The sequence below is a fragment of the Sarcophilus harrisii genome, chromosome 5, assembly GCF_902635505.1.
Source record: "Sarcophilus harrisii chromosome 5, mSarHar1.11, whole genome shotgun sequence".
NCBI classification, from domain to species: domain Eukaryota; kingdom Metazoa; phylum Chordata; class Mammalia; order Dasyuromorphia; family Dasyuridae; genus Sarcophilus; species Sarcophilus harrisii.
The window spans coordinates 284,905,098-284,921,261 of NC_045430.1; the positions used below are offsets into that span (position 1 = coordinate 284,905,098).

General features: G+C 33.1%; 1 long non-coding RNA gene across 2 annotated transcripts in view; it reads left to right on the top strand.

Moving 5' to 3' along the window:
• Nucleotides 1-16,164, top strand: part of LOC116419643 — a 41,913-nt gene that overhangs the window by 21,833 nt on the left and 3,916 nt on the right. For both annotated transcript variants that reach the window (XR_004229904.1, XR_004229905.1), the window contains exon 3: nt 15,500-15,568. This is a non-coding gene — a long non-coding RNA (uncharacterized LOC116419643). The remainder of the gene's footprint in view (nt 1-15,499; nt 15,569-16,164) is intronic.

Sequence of the window (16,164 nt, forward strand, 5' to 3'; positions counted from 1 at the left end):
ATTCGTTCACAACTCCACCAACAATGTATCAATGTCCCAGTTTTCCCGCATCTCCTCCAACAATCATCATTATTTTTTCTTGTCATCTTAGCCAATCTGACAGGTGTGTAGTGGTATCTCAGAGTTGTCTTAATTTGCATTTCTCTGATTAATAATGATTTGGAACACTCTTTCATATGAGTGGTAGTTTCAATTTCATCATCTGAAAATTGTCTGTTCATATCCTTTGACCATTTGTCAATTGAAGAATGGCTTGGTTTCTTATAAATTAGAGTCAGTTCTCTATATATTTTGGAAATGAAGCTTTTATCAGAACCTTTAACTGTGAAGATGTTTTCCCAGTTTGTTGCTTCCCTTCTAATCTTGTTTGCATTAGTTTTGTTTGTACAAACACTTTTTAATTTGATGTAATCAAAATTTTCTATTTTATGATCAATAATGGTCTCTAGTTTGTCTTTGGTCACAAATTTCTTCCTCCTCCACAAGTCTGAGAGATAAACTATCCTATGTTCCTCTAATTTATTTATAATCTCATTCTTTATGTCTAAATCATGGACCCATTTTGATCTTATCTTGGTATACGGTGTTAAGTGTGGGTGACCCTAATCCTAAATAATCATAAAACAAAATATAAATAATGGAACAAAAGAAGAGAACATGACACATTTCATATGAAAAACAACTAGATCTGGAGTACAAATCAAGAAGAGAAAACAGAAAAATAACTGGGTTACCTAAAAGCAATGATTAAAAAAGAATCCTGATATAATAATACTAGAAATGAAGAAAATTATCCTGAAATGTTAGAATAAGAGGGAAAAGGAGAAATAGAAAAAAATCCTCTGATCACCACCTAAAAGATATCCTATGAGGAATTCCCTCCTTTATGATCTCTTTGGTATAAAAATCCAGTAGAAAAACTTGAATCAAAGGGCATACACAGTTTGACAGCTCTTTGGGTATAGTTCCAAACTGCTCTCCAGAATAGTTCAATCCATTCACAATTTCACCAACAATGTATTAGTGTCCCAGTTTTTCCACATCTACTCCAACATTCATCATTATCTTTGCCTGTCATCTTAGTCAACCTGAGAGGTGTGTGGTGATACCTCAGAGTTGTCTCAAATTTGCATTTCTCTGAACAACAGTGATTTAGAGCACCTTTTCATACGACTAGAAATGGTTTCAATTTCTTCATCTGAAAATTATTTGTTCATGTCTTTTGACCTTTTATCAATTGGAGAATGGCTTGAATTCTTATAAATTTGAGTCAATTCTCTATATATTTTAAAAATGAGGCCTTTATCAGAACCCTTGAATGTAAAAATCTTTTCCAAATTTATTGCTTCCTTTCTATTCTTGTTTGCATTACTTTTGTTTGTACAAAAGTTTCTAGCTTAATATAATTAAAATTATCTATTTGCTATTCATTAATAAGTTTTGAGTGCTTCTTGGGTCACATATTCCTTCTTTTTCCACATATCTAAGAGGTAAACTGTTCTAAGTTCTTCTAATTTGTTTATATCATTCTTTATGTCTAAATCATGAACCAATTTTGACCTTATCTTAATATAGGGTGTTAGGTGTGGGTCAATAGCTAGTTTCTATATATGCTTTCTTGAAATGAAAATTTATTATTTCATATTTTGAATGCTCTCATATTCTGCTATGCACACGGCAATGATTTTTTCTTTCTCTATTTTGTTTTAAATAAATAAATACATTAAAAATAAAGTAATATGTGAAATATTAGTATTATGGAAAAGTTTTAGACTTAAAATCAGAAGAGTTCAATGTCTGAATTCCCTGATTTGCCATTTGCTAGCTTGAATTCATCCTCAAATTCACTTGTAAATGGGAAATACAGTATTTTTAATACCTCACTGGCAAGACATTCTGATACGTCTGAGAAAGACCCTACCCTTAATGTACTATATGAATATATCATGCTAAGAAACATTTTTAATGAGGAAAAACAGAAATAATAATGATAATAATAATGAGTCTGAAAAAGATAAAATCCAAAAATAGATCCAAAAAGCATGTGATAAATTGTGTCTTCATGAATTCATCTGATAATATGTTCATAAAGACACATCAATTAAACTATAGCTATTCTTGTTTAGAAAAGGAGGTACATGTTCAGTAGTTTTCTATGAGAAATTACAGAAAGCTCATCCTTAAACAGTCAAGATTTATTGAAGAGGGCAGACTATGCAAGAAAATTGTAAAAGTTTCAAAATGTCATTGAAAGTTACAAAAATTTTGTACCTACTGAATATCTAGAAAGACATATTTAATCAACCAGAATCATACAACCAAAGCTTTCTATTTTATACCACTTAACAGCAAACACATCCCCATACTGCAAATTCAAATCCTAAAATATACCTGGGACTTTCATAGATAAATGGAACTGGCACCAAAACATTGTCACAGCCATGTTGTTGTTTTAGCCTTTTTTTTTCTATTGTGCCCTGCTCTTTTTGACTGCCCTTGTGAGATTTTCTTGGCAAAGATATTGGAGTGCTTTCTCATTTTTTTTTTCTCCAGTTTATTTTACATATAGGAAACAAGCAAATATTGTTAAGTTATTTGCCCAAAGTGACACAGCTGATAAATGTCTAAAATGAGATTTGAACTTAGTTCTTCATGACTCCAACCCCACAACTCTATGAACCAGATAATTGTTCAACAATTAATAAACACCATTTTATAATGCATATCATCATAGTGGATATATATAATGTACAAACTATGTGAAACTCAAAATTCCCAAAATTCATAAAATGAGTAGGAGGAATCTTACAAGAGCATGCCGGAATAAAGTGAAATATAGTTATAAGAATATATAGTTGTATTAAAGAAGCTTTCAGAGAATGTACACATTAATCATCAAATGACTATCTTCCAAAACTATACATGAAGCAATTATTTTATATAACTACCCAAGAATTTGACAAATATAAAAAATAAGAACATCACTTGTCCTAGAACTCTATCAGTATATCAAATATAGGATTAAAAAAAAAACCTACAACAACCCTGACCATAATAATAGCAATCATACTTTAACTCTCAAGTTTAAACTTCTATGTCCTTGATGTTTGATGTCAGATTTTGTATTCTTGGATATAGGAAACTCTAGATTTTTAATGTTAGTAGTGGGAAGATCTGCCATCCTATGCTGCCATATTACTATGTTTAATGGGAATTTTCACTTTAACGTGGAGGACTAAGAGAGAACAGTGTGACTACAGCTTTGAGATTGTTTACTTGCTTACTTCTAAAGCCCCTTAAAGCTTTTTGAATATCATTTATTTGAGTTAATTTCGTTGCTTTTAAAATTAATTTTAACTAATTACCTTGCATTTCCTGATTAGTATAATTATATTAAATTGAATGTTTAATGTAAACATCAAATATGTCTAATCATATAATTTTAGCATGTTAAAGACATAATTAGATGAATCACAATTACATTTTAACTAATGTCATAAACCCCTTTTTCTAAAGTCTGGCTAAGTCCCAGTGAATGCCATAGTGTGATGTAGACCTGGAAACCAGGCAGGTGCATATTTTTTGTCTGGAAGGAGACAGGAAAACACAAACCCGATACTTGAAATGACCAAAGATGATTTTGCCAAGAAAATGAAGTAGTGAGAATTTAAGTAGTACTTTAATACAGTTAGCTTTGCCATTGGGAGAGAGCAATTAAAATCTATTAAAGCTAAAAAAAAAAAAAAAAAGAAAAAAGAAAACAAACAAAAAAATAAAACAAAAAATGTCTTTTATCTGGATTGATACCCATCAACTGAAGCAGTGAATGTAAAACACTATGAAACCCGAAGTATCATAAAATGCTATTTTTATTACACAGTAAGAGAAGAGAATTTGCTAGAGAACTTTAGTGATTGGCAGTTGACTGATGGAGGCTGGAGGGTGGACTCTATATCTCTGGGCAGGCCCAAAGGACCATTCTGGTGACATCAAGAGAGCAGATCTGTGCCATCATGTCAGCTCAATTTATAAAGCTTGCATTAAGCACTGACCATGTTTTGCTTTTGCTTCTACTGGGAATACAAAAGTAAAAAAAAAATCACTTTGCCTGCTTCTAATGTAGCTATATTTGATGGAAATATTCACTGTGAAAGCCCATATGCCTTTGATAGACAGTTGAACTAACAGTGTCTTCTTTGTTCTATCTTTTAAAAAATATCCAGACTACTGTTCTTTTATGTTTATTTTTGTTGTTATAAATGTTAAAGCCCTTGTATGAAAACCATCCAAATGGGTAAAGGAGTTATTGGTCAGTGTGAGACATTGTAGATGTTTTCTAAGAGATAACTTAGCCCCTTCATATAGAAATAAACTTATATATATTTATCTGAAAACTCAATTGCCAGTGTCACCTCCCTATTCAACAGACAGACAGACACACACACACACACACACACACACACAAACACAAGAGTTTGCCTGTCTTTGGAAGGAATCATAAAAAATACAGATATCTAAAGATGTGATAACTGATAATGGTACACATGGATCCATTTTTATCTATAAGATCAAGATATTAATTTTTAAGCAAATCCTGAGCATAACTCCCTTTACTCAAGCTGGTCATTCTAGGTGGAGGGACACTTTAAACTCTGAATAATAATACCTGCATTTAAGTACTACACATCTTCTGAATCAAACACAAATTTTAAAAATCAGGGGTGGACAAGTTGTTGCTCCATATGAGTAAAAAACAGAAATTCACTACCTAGGGGAATAAGGATATTATGTAATTATTTTTATATTTTTTCTTTATTTCTCCTTAGGTTTCTATGGATTAATAATGACTTCATTTATTTTGATCTTAAAATGCCCTCACTGCTTGCTCATTATATGTAATTTCCTCTTCCAGGGCTCATAGGAAGCTCCATGTTCTACTTTCAATCCCCAGATACCTGGAGAGCTTGATTTTTCATCCTGCCAAAGCCGAGTCAGCACATTGTGGGCAGATGGGGCATTTTTTTTGAGGAGACCTTTAAATGCCATTATACTTCAGCCTCTTATCGTCCCAAGACTATTCAGCAGGAGTCTAGAATCCAATGGATCTGGAAAAACCTAGTCTGAGAAAGTTAGAAAATTAAGCTTCCAGTTAATTTTTATCACTGCCAAAGGCAGCATTGATGGCCCAAAACTCTAATACAAGTTCTTTTAGCAGTGCCTCATTTAGTACATTCATCATGAGGATAATCATTAATAACAATAGGTAGAACATCCAATTCTCTCACTGTGTTAGGACAGATACACCACACTCTACTCAATAAATATTTCCTGGAAATGGTGTTTACTGCATTTACATACCCTCAAAGTGGCCAATGGGGTTTACTTGTATAATCTGAATTTGTCTGGATATATGTCATAGGCTCCATTACATATCACTCAGATGAGTTCAGGTTACACTTGGACAACTTCAGGTTTTGGATGTCAGTTTCCCAAATCACTTCACTGTATCCACTTACTGTTTCCAGAACCTCCACTGATAGCCCCAATAGATGGTGTGTGTTCAGGTCTCTAACAACATAGGTAAAAGAGTCTTTATGCATACTGGGTACAAGACAGTCTATTTTACTCTAAAAAAATATGAGGAATGTAAAAGGCTCACAATAGCCTCTAAATAAACAATCCAAACTTCTTCCATCTCTGATAAGTCCGACCTCCACTCCGTAGTCTTCAATTCCTACTGCCAAAGCATTCATAAATTCCCCATACCCACCTCTGTGTGGTTTGAACTTTCTTTTGAAGAGAAATAAACTTGATGTTGCTAGTGTAGCAAATCTATGATATGCCAATATCGTCCCTCCTTTATCCTTTATGGTATTTTCATAAGGGTTTCCCAGCTTTTCAAAGGAAATGAAATTTGTGGTTGTTAAACAGGAAACTCCCTTCCTATTGGACTTGAATGGGGAAATTAAGTCCCAGTGCGGGGAGGAGGAGACAGAGCCAGATTTCTTTGCTTGTTTTCCCTTTGATGTGACTTAGTCTCTTGCCAATCCTCCAGTTATAGGGTTTTCTGTCCCTTTTGCCAAAGACAAGGAATTTTACCTTCCTTTTTATGGAACCCTGGATCTTTGAACTCTCAAATTTGGAGACCTGAATGATCAAGAGATTCGGTATTATCCAGAACATTCCTTTGTTCTGTAGAGTATCTGTTTCATAGAACTTTTTAGGACTCATGGCCTGAGTTTGATGCTTATTAAGCACTTGTAATGTCCGGGCTAGATTTTTGGAAGTCCTCAGGATGGGCTTTGGTCTCAGCAGGATAGTCATTATGAGGAGGTCAGGAATAGAATCTAAAGTCTTTATTGTCTCCTTCACAGTCTCTCTCCTTCACGGTCTGTTCAATCTGACTTACTGACTCTGTCCCCAATTCTCTCAGCATTAAATACCCTATTAAAATTACATCATTACAGCATATTGATTATGTGTGAACTTTACATCACCATTACTGCTCTAACCCTAATCCTAAATACTAAGTGTATGTGAACTAGAGAACCATTATGGCATCAATTCCACTGAGTTAACACTTTGTTTTAAGTATCCTTGTTTCAAGATTACTTCTTCAGCATTCTGGCCCTCCAGAAGCACCGATGCCTAATACCTGTGTTTTCTTAGGTAACCCACTTGGCATTTCCTTGGTTCTGCATTTTCTCATCCTTTACATGACAGTGTGGGCGGTGTGGCTTCCGAGAGGCCTACCCATTCTAGATCAGTGATTCTAAATCTTTCTTTCTTTAAGAGATTTGCCCCTGAGCAAATTCTGTGCTGTATTATGTTATATTGTGGTGCATTATGTTGTATTGAGTCATAATTTAAAAAAAAATTTCACCACTGCTTTTCTCTGCCTTATAAAAAGGCATTATTATACATCTCCTTATGGAGATGTTGATATGTCTAATGAGATATAATTGAGATGATTAAGAACATATTAAGAACATGAGCTTATATGACATGTTAATCCATTATTAGAACAATCCACTAAGTTGAAGTAACAACATTCCAGTCATCTGAAATGAATAGATTGTCCCTTGTTATTTTGAATAAGATGGTCCCCTTTGTGTTTGCCTTTATTAATGAAAATATGACACCAGTCAAACCTTCTTCTGAGAGAAAGGAAATCCTAATACATATTAGGTGCATCATAGGTCTCAAGGCAACATCAGTGCAGCACCAGGTAAACAGCCAAGGCCTATAGTCACCAACATGAGAAACCCAAAGCATATTTGCACCTGGAGCACAAAGCTCAAATTTAAAATAAAGAAAAAGTCCCCAATCCTCCCGCCATAAAAAGAGCTGAGCAAATAATAAAACAAAATAAAACAACAAAACAAAGAAACAAAGAAAAAAATGAAAGTGACCACAGAAAGCTGTTACAATGACAGGGAAGACCAAGACACAAACTCAAAAGAGTACAACAGTGTCACAACACTTCAGGGCAAAACCAAAAAGAAAAATGGGAAGTGGTTTCAAACATAGAAAAAACTCAAAGAATAGCTCAAAAATTAATTTAAAATCATATAAGGGATGCAGAAGAAAGACTGGGGAGAAAAATGAGAGTGAAGCATGAAAATTATGAATAAAGGGTCAACAGCTTAAAAAAGGACAATTTGGTCAAATGCCAAAGAAAATATAAAATCTAATTGAGGAAACAACTCAAAACTTAGAATTGGGCAAGTAGAAACCAATGACTTTATGAATCAAGAATCAAGCAAACAAATCCAAAAGAATGAAAAATAGAAGAAAATATAAAATACCTCTTGGAAAAGCAATTGATCTGGAAAATAGATCCAAGAGTAATGATATTAGAATCATTGGACTAAATGAAAGCCACAATCAAAGGAGGACCTGAACAGCATCTTCTAAAAAATCATCAAGGACAACTATTTTGATATCCTAGAACCAAAGGGCATGATGAATATTGAAAGAATACCCTTACCTCCTCAAATCTCTCAGATTAGCTAAGATGACAGGAAAATATAATGTTGGACAGGATGTGGAAAAACCGGGATACTAATGAATTTTTGGTGGAGTTGTAAAATGATCCAATCATTCTAGACAGCAATCTGGAACTATGTTCAAAAGGTTATAAAACTGTGTATAGTCTTTGATCTAGCAGTGCCATTATTGGGTCTGTACCCCTATGGAAATCACTGTGCAAAAATGTTTGTAGCAGCTCTTGCTACATTGGAAAAAAAATGGACAAGGAGTGGATGCCCATCAATTGGAGAATGATTGAACATGTTTTGATTTATGAATAGAATATTATTGTTCTATAAAAATGATGAACAAGCTGATTTTAGAAAGACCTGGACAAATTTACAGGAACTGATGCTGAGCGAAACAAGCAGAATCAGAAATACATTAGACAAAATAACAGCAAAAATGTATGATGATCAACTTCTCAGTGGTTCAGTGATCCAAAGCAATACCAATAGATTTTGGACAGAAAATGCCATCTGCATCCAGAAAAAAAGAACTATGGAGTCTGAATGTAAATGAACACATGGTATGTTCACTTCTTTTTTTCTCTTTATCTCTCCCATGGTTTTACCCATTGGCTTTGATTTTTCTCTCCAAACATGATTCATAAAGCAATATGTATGAAAATAAATTTAAAAGAAAAAAAATAAAATTGAAGAAAAAAACAAAAAATACCTTAATCCCCGAAGGAAAGATATCCTAACATATAAACTCCAAAAATATTATAGCCACATTCCAGAATTATCAGGTCAAAGAAAAAAATGCTATAAATAGCCAAAAAGAAACAATTCAAATGTTAGGGAATTACAATTAGGATTGTATAGGAACTTGGGAAGGGCATGGAACAGCTGGTGTGCTCAGCAGGAGAAGCAACAGGAGCAGGAACAACAGCAGTGGCATGAGCAGCAGCAGTAAGAACCTAGGCAGAGACACAGGATCCAGGTGGAGGATCCAGGACACCTGGTATCCCCAAGCCTAGGTATAGACATTGTTTCTTCCTCCATTATCTAATCATTCCATATCCTGCAAAGGAACTTGGACTATGTGAGGATAGTATAAAAGTTGTGGTTCCTCTTATAAAGTAAGTTGAGTAAGAAGAGAGAAGCCTAATTGTGTTGGATTGTGCTGGCTTGTTTTTCCATGGTTAGGTTGTGGATTGAAGATAAACTCTTTATGGGAAAAAGTTGTTTGATACTTGTCATTTTCCTCACTCATTATGCTTTTTTGAACTAATGAATTATGAGAACAGACATCACTATATTAGAAAAATAAGATTTGGCAAAACTTTGGAGAAAACTAAATGGGAACAGAAAAGGTATATGTTATGGGCCAGAACTCTGAACTTGAAACAAAGGATTCTTACAAGGCACTAAGTCAATGGAATTGATAGAGACAATGGTTATCTAATTTAACATGGTTCAGTATGATTGATTTAATCCTACAAGGAGATGTTATGGGCTAGAACTTGAAACAAGGTACTAAGTGGAATCTAGTTTAGCATTGATTTAATCCTACAACAAATAATGGTTTCCTAGTGATGTAATGATAGGTTTGTACTCAGTGTGTAGCATATAAGCTAGAAGCCTCAGCCAAGGAGATTCAGAGACATTCGGAGAGACAAGCACACTAAAAACTCTCAGAGGTTGGGACAGATTCATTCCATCATCCACCTTTATGGTGGTTGAAGGCTGAAGCACAAACCTTTGGATTTGGAGAGATTCAAAGGGCAGAGAAAGAGGCAGGAGCTCAAGCTCTTGGAACCAAGGAGAGAGAGAGGCCTCTAAGAAAGCTAACCGGCCCCAGGAAAGGAGACAAGACTTTGCAAGAGATAATAAAGGATTTGGACTTTAACTCCTGGCAACTCGTGTGGTGATTACTGAATTGAAACGAAGGCTGCCTCCAGAGACCCAAGAAACCTTCAACAGAGAACATTATATTTTAGAGAGAATATCACAGATATACCTTTTATTCCAGAACATCTGGCACCTACACAAAATAGACCATGTAATAAAGCATAAAACTCTCACAATTGAATGTTAAAAGGCAGAAATATTACAGGTGTTCTTCTCAAACTCTTATGCAATAAATATATTTAATAACATTGAATAATATATGTATAATTAATATATTTGGCAAGGGCAGTGGAAAGAAGATTAAAAATTAATTAGAAAATATGTAATCCAATCCTAAAGGATAAATGGGTAAAAGAACAAATTCTAGAAACAATCAATAAGTTCATTAAGTACAATGAAACAATGAGACAACATACCAAAATTTATGGGATGCAGCCAAAATTGTACTTAAGGAGAAATTTATTTCTTTAAATTCTTACATTAATATAATGGGAAAAAAGGTTTCAACCAATAAATTAGCCATTCAACTAAAAAAATTGAAAAAGAACAAATTAAAAATCCCCAATTGAGAACAAAATTAGAAATCCTGAAAATCAAAGATAAGATGAATAACATTGAAGGTTAAGCTAATAAATAAATCTAAGAGCTGGTTTTATTGGGGGAAAAACATCAAAAAAATAGATAAGCAATTGGGAAATTGGATTTAAAAAAACCAAAAAAAACAAGTATCCTGTATCAACAATGAAAAGGGCAAAATCACCACCAATGAAGCATAAATTAAACTAATCACTGGGAAATATTTTGCCCAATCATATGCCAATAAATCTGACAATCTGAGCGAAATTTATAAATATTTATGAAAATATAAATTATCTAGATTAACATTTCAGGAAATAGGGTACTTATATAACTCCTTCTTAGGAAAAGAAATTGAACAAGCCATCAACATGCTCCACAGGAAAAAATCCCCAGGGTCATATGAGTCATAGTACATGAGTAAATTTTACCAAACTTTTAAAGAACACTTATTTCCAATAATAAAGGAAGTATTTGTATAAATTGGCAAAGGAGGAATCTTAACATACTTCTTTTATTACACAAATATGATAGTGATACCGAAGCCAGGAAGAGCTAAAACAGACAAAATTATACACCAATTTCCCTAATGAATTAATATGAAAATTAATGCAAAAAATTTGAACAAAATAATAGCTAAGCAATTGCAGTAATGTATCACAAGAATTTATATAAGTATGGTCAGGTGGGATTTATATCAGAAATTCAAGGTTGGCTCAGTATTAGTAAAACAATCAACATAACAGACCATATCAATAAGAAAACGAACAGAAATCATATGATTATCTCAATAACTGTTGAAAAAGCTTTTTTTTTAATTTATTTTTTTTATTTAATAGCCTTTTATTTACAGGTTATATGCATGGATAACTTTACAGTGTTAACAATTGCCAAACCTCTTGTTCCAATTTTTCACCTCTTACCCCCCACCCCCTCCCCTAGATGGCAGGATGACCAGTAGATGTTAAATACATTAAAATATAAATTAGATACATAATAAGTATATATGACCAAAACATTATTTTGCTGTATAAAAAGAATCAGACTCTGAAATATTGTACAATTAGCTTGTGAAGGAAATCAAAAATGCAGGTGGGCATAAATATAGGGATTGGGAATTCAATGTAATGGTTTTTAGTCATCTCCCAAAGTTCTTTCTCTGGGCATAGTTGGTTCAGTTCATTACTGCTCCATTGGAAATGATTTAGTTGATCTCGTTGCTGAGGATGGCCTGGTCCATCAGAACTGGTCATCATATAGTATTGTTGTTGAAGTATATAATGATCTCCTGGTCCTGCTCATTTCACTCAGCATCAGTTCATGTAAGTCTCTCCAGGCCTTTCTGAAATCATCCTGTTGGTCATTTCTTACAGAACAGTAATATTCCATAATATTCATATACCACAATTTATTCAGCCATTCTCCAATTGATGGACATCCATTCAGTTTCCAGTTTCTAGCCACTACAAAAAGGGCTGCCACAAACATTCGTGCACATACAGGTCCCTTTCCCTTCTTTATAATCTCTTTGGGATATAAGCCCAGTAGTAACACTGCTGGATCAAAGGGTATGCACAGTTTGATAACTTTTGAAAAAGCTTTTGATAAAATATACCACTTATTGCTATCAAAAACACTAAAGGATATAGAAATAAAGGAAGCATTTATTTATTTATTTTTAATGCACATTGCTTTATGAATCATGTTGGGAGAGAAAAATCAGAACAAAAGGGAAAAACCAGAGGAAAGAAAGAAAAAAAAAAAAAAAGAAAACAGAAGTGAACATAGCATGTATTGATTGGCATTCAGTCTTCAGAGTTCTTTTGCTGAATGCAGATGACATTTTCTATGCAAAGTCTTTTGGGATTCCATTGGATCACTGAACCACTGAGAAGAACCAAATTTTTTTATAGTTGACCATTACACATTCTTGCTGTTATTGAATGCAATGTATTCCTGATTGTTCTTCTTTGGCTCAGCATCAATTTGTGTAAATCTTTCCAGGCCTTTCTAAATTCAGCATGTCCATCATTTTTTTTTATGGAACAATAATATTCCATTACTTTCACATGCCACAACTTATTCAGCCATTCCCCAATTGATGGGTCTCTACCCATTTTCCAATTCTTTGCTACCACAAAAAGAGCTGCTACAAACATTTTTGCACATATGGGTCCTTTCCCTTCCATTATGATTTCCTTGGGATGAAGACCTAGAAGTAGTCCTGCTGGTTCAAAGGATATTCACAGTTTTATAGCCCTTTGGGCATAGTTCCAGAATGGAACTCTCCAGAATGGTTGCATCATTTCACAATTCCACCAACAATCCATTATTTCCCAGTTCTCCCACATTCCCTCCAACATTTATCATTATGTTTTCCTTCCTTTTAGCCAAGCTGAGAAGTGTGAGGTAATCCCTCAGAATTGGTTTAATTTGCATTTCTCTAGTCAATAGTGATTTAGGGCACTTTTTTTTTTAACATGAGTATTAATTAATTAATTAATTAATTAAACTTAATCTCATCATCTGAAAATTGTCTGTTCATATTCTTTGACCATTTATCAACTGGGGAATATCTTTCATTCTTATTCATTTGACATAGTTCTTTATATATTTTAAAAATGAGACATATCAGAAACACTGGCCATAAATTTTTTTTTACCTATCTATAACTATCAGAAAGTGCTGTCTATAATGGATAAACTAGAAGTCATCCCAATTGGATCAGGAGTGAAGCAAGCATATCCATTATCACCACGATTATACAATATAGAACTAGAAATATTAGCTTTAGTCATAAGAGAAGAAAAATAAATTGAAAGAATTTGAATAGGTAACAAAGAAACAAAACTGTTAGTATTTGCATATTGTATGATGATATACTTAAAGAACCCTAGAAAATCAAATTACAACTTCAGCAAGATTGCAGAATATAGGTAAACCCAAATAAATCATAAGCATTTTTGTAAGACCAAACAAAACCAAGCAACAAGAGATAGAAAAAGAAATTCCATTTAAAATAATTATAAATAATATAAAACACCTTGGAACTACTTGTCAAAAAAAAAAAAACAAAACAATGAACACAATTACAAAGCACTTCTCACAAAAATTAAGTCACATCTAAAAAACTGAAAAAATATTAATCACTCATGGTTAGACCATGATAATATAATAAAAATGACAATTCTGTCTCAACTATTTTACTTATTCAGAACCATACTGATCAAATTACCAAAACACTAGCTGATGCAGTTAGGAAAAAAAATCATCTGGAAGAACAAAAGGATAAGAATATAATGGAAATTAATGGGAAAAATACAAAGAAACATGGGATAGCAATAGCAGATCTCATACAATGTTACAAAACATTAATCATCAAAACCATCTGGTACTGACTAAGAAATAGAGTGGTGGCCAGGGGAACAGATTTGGTAAACAAAACACAATAGTCAATGACTATCATAATCTATTGTTTGATAAACTAAAAGTTATAATTTAGGGGATGGGAACTCACTATTTGACAAAATCTCCTAGGAAAACTGGAAAAGAATAGGACACAAACAAGTTTACATCAATATTTCATACTACATACTCAGATAAAGTAAAAATGGCTACATGATTTAAGCATAAAGGGTGACACTATAAGCAAATTAGAAGAACATGGAGTAGTCTTCCTGTCAGACCTAAGAAAAGAAGAAAAAAATATTAACAAACAAGAGATAGAAAGCATTATAAAATACAAAGTAGATAATTTTGATTATATTAAATTAAAAATATTTTGTACAAACAAAACCAATGCACCCAAGACTAGAAGGAAGGCTGACATCTAGGAAACAATCTCAACAGTAAATGCCTCTTATAAAAACACCATTTCTCAAATATATAGAGAGATGAATTAAATCCATAAGAATACTCCCTCAATTGATGAATGGTCAAAGGATATGAATAAGCAATTTTTATATGAAGAAATTAAAGACAGATATAGTCATAAGAAGAACTGCTCTAAATCACTTTTGATTAGAGAAATGCAAATTGAAACAACTTTAAGATACTACTTCAAACCTACCAGATCGGCTAATATTACAAAAAAATGGAAGTGATAAACTTTGAAGAGGATGTGGGAAAATTGGGACACTAATTCACTATTGATGGAGTTTTCAATTAATCTAACCATAGCCTTTGAATCTAGTAATACCACCACTAGGTCTGCATTCCAAAGTCATGATAAAAAAGGAAAAGTATCTACATATGCAAACATATTTATAGCAATCTTTTTCATGGTGAAAAAATATTGAGAATTGAAGGGATTCCAATAACTGGAAAATGACTGAACAGTCTGGGGTCATATGAATATAATAGTGTACTATTGTGCAACAAGAAATTATGAGCTGGCAGATTACAGAAAAACCTGGAAAAAATTTGTTTAAACTTGTTCAGAGTGAAATGAACAGAACTAGAAAATCCTTGTACATAGTATTTGTAATGTTGTATGATGACCCATTGTGATTGGCTGAGGTCTTCTCCAAAATACAATGATCCAAGACAAGCACAAAGAATTTGTGAATGAAAATGTTATCCTTAACCAAATAAAGGACTGATGGATTTGGAATGCAGTTTGAAGCATATTTTTATCATTTATTTTAATCTTTATTATTTCTTTGTTTCTTTTTTCATAATTGTGACCAATATGGGAATATACATTGCATGATAGCACATGTATAAACTATATAAAACTGCCTATCATCTCTGGAAGAGAAAAGGGGAAAGAGAGAGAGAGAGAAAACTGAAATGCAAAATTGCATAAAAATAAATGATAAACATGTAACTGGGTAAAATATTATTTAAAAAATAAATAATATTTAAAAAGTAACACAAATGAAATAAAAGAGAAAAATTGCTGAAGGATACAGGAAGAATGATTCCTTCCTCATCTTCCAAAGGGGAAAACATTCATGTTCTTTAGAGTAGAAAGTAATGCCATTCATATTTTTAAATTAATAAATAACAGAATGAAATCTAACATCTTATTCTAGAAGTAATTGGGAGTCAGTGATAATTTTTCAAGTCTGGAATGCAGAACACCTGAACAGAAAATAAATGAGGTAAGGTAAAAACTGGAGAGAGACACGGAGGATAATTAGACAATTTTGATAGTTCAAGAGTAAATCTTAACTGGAGTAGAAACTTTGTGGTCAAAGAGATGGGGAAAGATGTGATGGATGTCATGGAGTTGGCAATGACATTTTGGCACTGTGGTGAATACCATTGGAAAGTGCCAGGAAAGAGTCAACGATTAATTCAAATTTGGGAAATTGAGGATTGGGAGGAATGATTTCCATAAAAAATGGGGAAATTTGGGGGAGGGTTCAATTTGAGAATAGCTATATTGGGCCACATTGGGTGGGAGGTGATCCCAGGACACCCAGGTGGAGATGTCCACCATCCAGATGGTAATGTTTAGGAAATCCCTTGATCAGCACCCTACATAAATACTAAACTTTATTTTTAATATACTCATAAGATCCCTCCTTTTCCAGTCCTGTCGTGAGTCATTATATATAATGAAGACTCTCTGTGCCTAACAATTTATGACTCACTCTTTAACTTTAAAAACAAAACAAAACAAATTCAAATCATCATATAAGACTTGTTTAAATACAACTCTGTATGTAAGATCTTCATTTCAAATTAAATCAGG